The sequence below is a fragment of the Cyprinus carpio genome, chromosome A15 (assembly GCF_018340385.1).
Source record: "Cyprinus carpio isolate SPL01 chromosome A15, ASM1834038v1, whole genome shotgun sequence".
NCBI lineage: Eukaryota > Metazoa > Chordata > Actinopteri > Cypriniformes > Cyprinidae > Cyprinus > Cyprinus carpio.
The window spans coordinates 17124252-17134405 of NC_056586.1; the positions used below are offsets into that span (position 1 = coordinate 17124252).

Sequence of the window (10154 nt, forward strand, 5' to 3'; positions counted from 1 at the left end):
TTGCTTACTGTCAGTGCTCATCTGTTGCACACACACCCTGGGTGCTGTTCCTGTAATGAGCAATAAAGACGACACTGAGATACCTGAATGACACAAATGGGATAAGCCTGCGTAGATGCGATTGAAAGAGAATGATCTCAGTGAGCACAAAAGTGCATTAACAAGTTGTCAAGTTAGATCTAAATGGCATATAAGGACCACAGTAATCCACAGTAGTATGTAAATAAAAAGGACTTATAAAAATAGACATAAAATTATTGTTCAAAATAAAATATAATGAATAAAAAGTAATGAATAAATTATACAATTATTTCTCATAATTTAACAACACCTTAAGCGATGAAGTTCTATTTCAAAGTGATATCATCTTCAATGGTAAGGCACTATTTTTAACCCTTGATGGTATTTGCACATTTTTTAGGCGAATGTTTCCCAGCTACAAAGTTAAAGTCACAGGAATGAATCCCAAGACCAAATACATCCTTTTAACTGACATTGTTCCAGCTGATGACCATCGGTATAAGTTCTGTGACAACAAGTGGTGAGTTTTAAATTTGTTAATGTTTGTCTATATTTAATGTTCTTTTTTTGAGCCAGGCTCACAATAGATTAATTAGAACAACCACATTCTGGAAAGTTGTATAAGGATATTCTAATGCCTTTGGAAATTCTGCTTGAGCATGCAATAGCAAATGTGTGTCTGGATCAGAAAAAAGTGACTAGTCCCTTCAGGCATCTGGACAAACACAATCTGGACGAAAAATTAGCATGTTTTACATTCTGCTGTCTCCTCCAGTCTATTTGATTCTAAGTTTGTTGACTTGAGTGGACAAATGGTGCCATTCTACACAGTACAAATTTTAACACACTTCATAATCGTTTGAGTAAACATGAACTGCCAATAAAGTATATAATAATATAATAATTATTAGTTTTTGGTTTACAGTATAGAAGTAATGATTATTGTCAGTAGTTTTACCTTTACTAATACTTTGCATTCATGAATATAATGTTGGTAAATAATTAACAACAGAGATTTCTTTGGCCTTGTTTGCAACAGTCCTTTTTCATAAAATGAAAATTTATCCAATAAAAACACTTTTTGCAAAGGCCAACACTGAAGGGAAACTCAAATTGCAGCCATATTTATTAGCAAACAATGTGCAGTCTGCATCAGTTTATTCATGCAATGCTAGCTGGTTCTGGCTTTGGATTGTCATTAGCACATAGTTAATTACTGTAGGTCACAGCAGGCAGTCTGTCAAAACCAATGGGCTTAAAACAGCTGGATTATTCATGCTGTCCTCTTTGTGACCCTGTGCTTCTGGCAATGCCACTAGATATGGGCACTATACACCCATCCAACAACTGGCACCAGAAATAAGTCAGATCTGGTTTGAATCCAGCATGAAAAAAATAAATAAAACAACGATGGCAGGCAGATCTCAGTGAATTGTATGGTTTGTTACGAGAACAAATATTTTATGACCATTTTTCAAAATCTGTGGGATAGACTGGAATTTCAGCATTTGCCAGCATCGGTTCTGGAGATCTTCAGCGACACCTTCAAGGCACACAATTAGCAGTGATGTTACGGTCAAAACAGCCCCCCCCAAATCTTTGGGAATTACTCCCATAATGTCACGGACACTCGTGCTCTGAATCTGTCATTAATGTACAGATGTTCTGCATAATGCCTTTCTGTAGCCTGCGGCTATATACTATAGAATTTGTGCAACACTGAAAAACAGTTTTTCCTTTTAAAAGAGTTATGGCATGATGTCAGAGGTGCTGGAAAGCTATGTAGTACTAGAAGAGAAAATCTGGGGACAGTCTAAATCACTACACCAACAACTAAGCTACAGGTCCTTTGCAAATCTTGCTAGTGCCTCTTAGGGTTGTCAGAAAAAAATAAAAAATCTTATGTTCTTTTCCATAGGATGGTGGCAGGAAAAGCAGAGCCTGCCATGCCTGGAAGACTCTACGTCCACCCAGACTCTCCTGCAACAGGGGCCCATTGGATGAGACAGCTGGTCTCCTTTCAAAAGCTGAAGCTCACAAACAACCACCTTGATCCATTCGGGCATGTGAGTGGCCATAAACAAATTATTTTCTAAAATCTGAGCTTTGACATTAAAACTTTGGATTTAATGAGACAGTGGGCAAATAAGAGAGAATTACAAGGTGGACAAAGATGGACACAAAATAGTGGACATAGCAACCGATCTATTATTTGGTATTGTGACAATCATCCAAGTGAAACATATTAACCAAAAAAACAAAGAAGTGTAGGGCGGGGGCTTGGCTTCTATCTGTGAGTTGTTGATTGTATGGAGGCAGATCTGAATGCAAGCAATTAATTTTTAAATTGGAATTAAATTTTCAAGCAAAGCTGTCAAACAAACATGTTTATGTCTATTTGGACAAACATTTTGTTTCGTTGCTAAAACTACTTTTCCAACTCCCTCCAAATTCAATTGGAATTACAATTCTGCGTCCTGTTCAGTTCTGAATGAATACACCTGTGATGTGTGGCTATGGTAAGGGTCATCTTGAGAAAGTAGGAGAGAGGAGAAGAGAGACAGTGGAGCAGAGGTGAGGAGTCTGACCATGGTAGTGCTGCCCAAATGAGCCTGTGGACCTAGCTTGTCTGATGCAATAACATCAGAAGCGAGCTCATTAGGTTCATAACCTGTCAGAACGGCACAAAGTTGGCCTGTCAGGATTAGTTGAATGCCTAGAAGTGATAAGGGCGAGTAATGAGCTCGAAAGAGGTTGCTAAGCTCTACTGACGCCCACAACAGCAGGGACACCGCGGCTGGCTGAAAGCCCCAGTACAGGCCGCCACTGTAGCCATGCTAGTGCACGCCACACAAGTCACAGTCAAAACATACACTAAATCTAGGAGTCCCAGATATTACAGTTTTTGTGCCGATGATAATTATTTTTGATGTTATGAAAAAAACACAAAGTTTTCAACATTGATAATAAAAATAAAAAATACTTTCCTGAGAACCAAATCAGCATATTAGAATGATTTCTGAAGGATCACATGACACTGAAGAGGAGTAATGGCTGCTGAAAATTCACTATTGCCATGACCAAAAAAAAACAAACTTTTTTTTATTATATTAAAGTAGGGAACAGTTATTCAAAATTGTAATAATATTTCACAATATTACAATTTTTACTGTATTTTTTTTTTAAAATGCTGCCTTGTTGAACATAAAGAGACTTATTTCAGAAACATAAAAAAAGCTTACTGAACTGTCACCAAATGTTTGGATGATATACTGTATATACAATATTGGCCATACATTAAACTCAATTATCAACTGATAACCAATATATTTTCGTTTTTCAGAAAGTATAGAAATTGTGATTTATTGGAGTTTCCACTACACCCATGCCTTGATTTCCTTTGCTAGGCCACATGACCACACAGACACCCAACACCCAAAGACTGTCTGTGGACTGATCTTGCAGGACTTTTTTTGGTGCAGGACCATCTAGCTTTAAGGTCACATGACACAACTTCTATTCCCAAAAATAGATCTTAAAAGAAAACTTTTGAGATGAAAGGCAGGGCCAGCCTCAGAGTCTGCATTGATCTGAAAAGTGTGCTTGATTGATATACTTGGACAGCACGCATCCCTGTCTCTGAATCATCAGTGCAGCTCGTATCACATGGTATTACCTCAAGACGCTAGCCAGCCAACCAGGCAAAGGTCACATGTGTCTGCATTCACCCAATGAAGCGCTCAAACCATTCATTTGGCTTGAGCTACCGTCTGTGTCTGAGACGGGGGGGATTGACCTGAGGTTGCCCTCTGTGCACTAGTGCTCCTAACTCCTCTTAAAAAAGTGCAGCTATGAGGAGAGCTGCCCTCACTCTCTGTCTGAGAGTTGACATAACAAAGGGAAAAAGCCTTGATGCTTTATTAGCCCTGACAGAACTGTGTTGGGGGATGACCCTAACTAAACGCTTCAATGAACACCAAACACATGGACGCATTGAGTCAGGCTGGTGCTAGAACAATATGATCAAACACTGATACACAAAAAGATCCAACTGGATTACTTGCATACAAGAACAAAAACCTCTTGACATATTTATTGATCCTGTCATTTTAACATATAATGTACATTAACAGCCTCATTAGTGTTTCAACATACTATTTTTGTACATTTTGATATTCCCGAAAACCTACAATATGGGGTGAAAGAGGATCATACATATCGGTATTTATGTATTCACAGTGTTAGAAATAACAGTAAATTTTAATAATAGTACATTTTAATAATATTTAATAATAGTAAAATGTAAAATGTATTGTAGGAATGATAAAAAAAAAAGTACATGGAGCATTTTAGAATGATTTCTGAAGGATCATGTGACACTGAAAACTGGAGTAACGGCTGCTGAAAATTCAGAGTTGCCCTCACATGAATACATTACAAAAATTATTTTTAAAAAAATGGTTAAAAATAGATAACAGTTATTTTTAAATTGTAAATCTATATAAGAGCATAAGAGACTTTCAAAATCATTTATTATGACCCCAAATCTTTGAAGTTGTGTAAATCTTCATAATAAATATATACTTTAAACACTTAAATGATCACATTTTAAAACAAATATTTATAATATCTATTTGTATAGTCATGGCCAAAAATATCGGCACCCTTGGTAAATATGATCAAAGAAGGCTGTGAAAATTAATCTGCATTGTTAATCCTTTTGATCTTTTATTTTAAAAAAATCACAAAAATCTAATCTTTCATTGGATAATAAGAATATAAAATGGGAGGAAATATCATTATGAAATAAATGTTTTTCTCTCTAAGACACATTGGCCACAATTAACGGCACCCTTTTTTATTCAATACTTTTTGAAACCTCCATTTGCCATATTAACAGCTCTAAATGTTCTCCTGATGGGGTTAGAGATCACGTAACAAGAGATCAGAGACCATTCCTTCATCCAGAATCACTCCAGACCCTTTAGATTCCCAGCTCCATGATGGTGCTTCTTCTCTTCAGTTCACCACACTCAGTTTCTATAGGGTTCAGGTCAGAGGAATGGAATGGCCATAGCAGAAGTTTGGTTTTGTGCCCAATTACCTGTTTTTGTATTGTTTTTCAACTTTTTAAGGCTTGTTTTTAGATTATTGTCCAGTTGGAAGATCCAAACATGACCCATTATAAGAGTCAGTCACTTACTGATTTTTTATCTGTTGGTATTTGATAGAATCCATGATGCCATGTATCTAAACAAGATGTCCAGGACCTCCAGCAGAAATATAGGCCCACAACATCAAAAATACAGCAGTATATTTTCATTGTACACATGGGGTACTTTTTATCCCTGTGTACACCAAACCCATCTTGAGTGTTTGCTGCTAAAAAGCTAATTTTTTCATTTCATCTGACCATAGAAGCCAGTCCCATTTGAAGTTCCAGTCGTGTCTGATGACTGAAATATGCTGGAGTTTGTTTTTTGGATGAGCTAGGAGAATTTTTCTTGAAGAAACATGTTCATGTTTCTCTCAAACAACATGTGGTGATGTAGATGCTGTTTGACATTTTTTTTTTTTTAAGGTTTTCTGACCCCGAGACTCAACTTTTTTCTGCAATTCTCCAGCTGTGGTCCTTGGAGAGTCTTTAGCCACTCAAACTCTCCTTCTCACTGTGCATTGGGACGATATAGAGAGACGTCCTCTTCCACGCAGATTTATAACATTTTCTGTTGATTGGAAATTCTTTATTATTGCCCTGATGGTGGAAATGAGAATTTTCACTGCTCTAGCTCTTTTTTTAAAGCCACTTCACTAATTTGTGAAGCTCAATTATCTTTTGCTGTAAATCAGAAATATATTCTTTGGTTTTTCTTATCGTGATGGATGATTTAAGGGCATTTGGGCATTGTTTTTTCCCTCATATTTATATTTCTGTGAAACAGGAAGCCCTTGGATGGATAATTTCATGTTCATATCACCCTGGAGTGCTCAAAATTGTGAATGGGAATGGGAATATACTTCTGAAATATTTTACTCCTAAGAATTTCTAAGGGTGCCAATAATTGTGTCCCGTGTGTATTTGAGAAAACATTAATTTCATAATGATATTTCCTCCCATTTTAAATTCTTATTATCCAATGAAAGGTTAGATTTTTTGTGAATTTTTTAAAATAAAAGATCAAAAAGGATTAACAATGCAGATTAATTTTCAAGGCCTTCTTTGATCATATTTACCAAGGGTGCAATATTTTTGGCCATGACTGTATATATATATGTGTGTGTGTGTGTGTAAATGTAATAGGTCGATAAATGTACTGCAACAGTGATTTTAGTTACAATATACTATACAGATATATATCTATTTTTTAGCTATGATGAAATTGAACATATTTATGTAATTGATTAAATAAATACAATATATTAAACCCTGTAATTTAATATTCTGTAACCCTAAAATGATTCATTAACATAATGTACATATCTTAAGTCGTTCATGCGTCCAGTGCTGTCAGTCATTTAATAATAAATTCCCCGGGCGCCGCAGCATAAATGGCTGCCCAATGCTCCAGGTGTGTGTTCACAGTGTGTGTTTTCACTGCTGTGTGTATGCCCTTGGATGGGTTAAAAGCAGAGCACGAATTCTGAGTATGGGTTACCATACTTGGCTGTATGTCACGTCACGTCAATTGTTTGTATTGTATGAAAATGTACATGCATTAGAATGAAACTGTTAAAAAAAATGGAAAAGGTCTGTGTTTTGTTAATATTCTATCCGAATTTCTGTTCTCAGATCATCTTGAACTCAATGCACAAATACCAGCCAAGGTTACACATCGTGAAGGCTGATGAGAACAATGCCTTTGGCTCTAAGAACACGGCCTACTGCACTCACGTCTTCCATGAGACAGCTTTCATCTCTGTGACATCCTATCAGAACCATAAGGTACCAACAGAACCTGCCCATAATACAAGTGTCTCACACTATTTCAAACTATTACTCACATTTGTAGTTATTTTTAAAATACACTGCAATTACTTACTTGTTTGTTTTTATAGATCACCCAGTTAAAAATTGAGAACAATCCTTTTGCCAAAGGTTTCCGTGGCAGCGATGAGGGTGATTTGCGTGTGTCCAGACTTCAAGGGTAAGATTATCATTAAAATGTGCTCCATAATGTACTAAATAGATATCTTACTGACCAAGTGCCCCCTTTCCTAGGAAAGATTACCCTGTGATTTCTAAAAACATGGTCCGGCAGCGGCTTATCTCATCACACGGCCATCTGTCAGGAAAACTGGGTGCAGGGATGCTGAGTAGCCACCCGCAGGTGGTTTCTCACTATCAGTATGACAGTGGCGTCCCTCTACCGAACTCGGATTCGCAGGAAGCTCTCTCTAACGCCTTCCCATCTAGACGGGAATCCAGCCTTCTTTACCACTGCTTCAAGCACAGAGGTACATAGCTGTGGCAACCACCTTATTTGCCAAAAAAAAAACTTGTTAATCCTGACTAGAGATGCATGATTATTAGTACCATAGTCAGTTTAGTCAGTCAGTCATAGTCAGTCAGTTTGTATATATTCGATATCAGCTGTGCTAATTTTACATTTACATTTTCTTTGCAGTCATCTAACGTTCACTTTAAAATTCAGATTAAAAAATGCTAATAATTTAATAACATAAATGTAATCTTTAATCAATCTCAAAAAATTTTTATACTCTACATTATAGTACTGTTGCCTAAATGTTTTTTTTATGTATAATATAATATAATATAATATAATATAATATAATATAATATAATATAATATAATATAATATAATATAATATTATATATAATATAATATAATATAATATAATATTATTGCCCCTGGGTGCATCCCTAGTCTTGACATAAATTAAGATTTACTGCATTTTTTTATTTAGAGATCATTAAATAAAAAAATGATGAATTTTCAACTATGGTGTATTCATTATATTTTTCTTTTAGATAACACAAGGCACTTTGGAACTGGGATGCAAACGACCCTATCTTGACACAGCCTCTGCAGTTACAGATGAGCACTACTTCCGCTCCCCACCATCCTATGATCCACCCTTGCTGTCCCACCCATACTGCAGCGAGACGTTAGGCTCTAGAGAGGCTTGTATGTATGGAGGAATGGAGGGAGAGGCAGGTGGCACAGTGGGTGCTGATGATCTCCCGGCCCCTTCCTTGAACTGCAATATGTGGGCGTCAGTGCAGCCGTATCCTCGTTATGGCATGCAAACTGTGGAGGCTATGCCATACCAGCCCTTTCCTGCCCACTTCAACAGCACAGCCTCCGTTCCCTCCGTGGTTCCCCCACCACTCACCGTCCATGCAGCATCCACATCCAGCACCTCCTGACCAAAAAAAAAAAAAAAAAAACAAAAAAAAAAAAAAAGACCTAGTTACATTTACTACACAGCGGGTACTGCCACCCACACCATCTTCAGCTTCCTCCTCCCCCTCCGGCCCTGCCCCCCGTGATAGAGCACAATCCTCGCTGTTTCATAGGAAGCCTGGATCGCCGTTACGTTCACAAAGGGATTTCACATGCTATCCAACCCACAGCCCCACTTCAACACGAGAACCAGCCTATCAATACCAAACGGGGGCTCCTCAGCAGTGTTGGGCCACACTGGACTGACAGTTAAAGAGCCATCTACAACTTATATTCCTCTTCAGCTAAGAGCAACAAACTCTCTCTGAACAACAACTGCAATGAGATTATTTTTACGTAGAGGCCATGATACGAAATTGTAAAGCAAAGCCATAAATCTATTTAGCCTAATAGTATAGGAAGCACACAATTGTGGCACTGTGTATTTATTTGAATTTGAGATACGACTAGAGTTGCAGTTCATGCGTGGGTGGTGGTGACAGCCAAGCACAAAACGCGGTACCTAATGCACTGTGTTGGCATCATTAAAGGGATAGCTCAGTCAAAAGAAAAAAAAAAATCTTCTTTGGTGAAGAAAGATGATCATACAAGTTTGCAAGGCCATAAGGACAAATTACAGAATTAAAAAGTTTTTTTGGGTGAACTGTCCTTTTAAGGTGAAACATTTTTCAGTGCCGACTTTTTGTATGAAGCACAAAAGTTGTGTGTGCCAACTGAAATTGTGTCCTCAGGCTGTTAGTTAACCTAAACAGACTTAGTTATTACTATGGCAGCCTTTTTTATCTTCAAATATTAGTAGTGTGTCAAACCTGTGCCAACCCAAAGAGATGGTTGGAGTTATTTTCTGGGTGTTAAGAGTTCCTTATTATTACCCATAAACGCAAATAAAAATTTTAAACAAAAAAAGTTTTTTTTTCATTTTTTTTTTTTTTCATTTTATATATTACATTTAAATGGAATTGCTAATGTACTGATGCTCTGCAATTGGCTAATATGTATTTGTAATGCAATCACAACAATGAAGCATATTAAATATTTTTAAAACACCTGAACCTCAAATAATAAAATGATATTGTGTGGCAAAAAAAAAAAAAACTACAACCAGATTTAACACCTCAGATTAAAGTGGGCTTGGATTGGCTCCGATTCCTTTCCTCCATTTCCGTTGGGACTGTGTCTGTTAAATGGAGTGTTGGGGCAGACTGATGACAATATGTGTTAGAAGAGAAGTTTTGAGTTTGTGACTGTGGCACCAAATCATTGTCCAAATTTTGTTCAATTAGTGTAATGTAACATCAGAGAATTCCTTGCAACCAGATGGAAGCTTAAAGAGCGATCATTAAGAGAGGAATAGAGAAGAACAGAGAACTCCTCTGATAGTCCAAACTCAACTGGGCTGGGTTGGAAAATCCTTAAGAGGTCAACAATTGTAAACAGGCTTCTGTAGACAGGCAGCCACAAGTCAAACTCAAAGAGAATGTTGGGTATCACTGGTTAAGCACTGCGGTTCTAATTAATGAAAAAACAGGATGTGTTAAGGGAACATATAGTGGTGAATGTACTCGCACTACATCATTTCACATTGGGAAAAAATTGTTGAGACATAGTTGCTTTGTTGCCATGCTATTACTCATTATAAGCTCTGACTAAAATGATATAATTAACTAATATCCACGGATGTTTTTAAGAATAAATTTAGAAAATTA

The 10154-nt window shown here is 37.0% G+C and overlaps 1 pseudogene; it reads left to right on the plus strand.

Annotated features, from left to right (window-relative positions):
* The first annotated feature begins 425 nt into the window (after positions 1 to 425).
* LOC109078473 lies at positions 426 to 8701 on the plus strand (annotated as a pseudogene).
* Positions 8702 to 10154: the final 1453 nt, after the last annotated feature.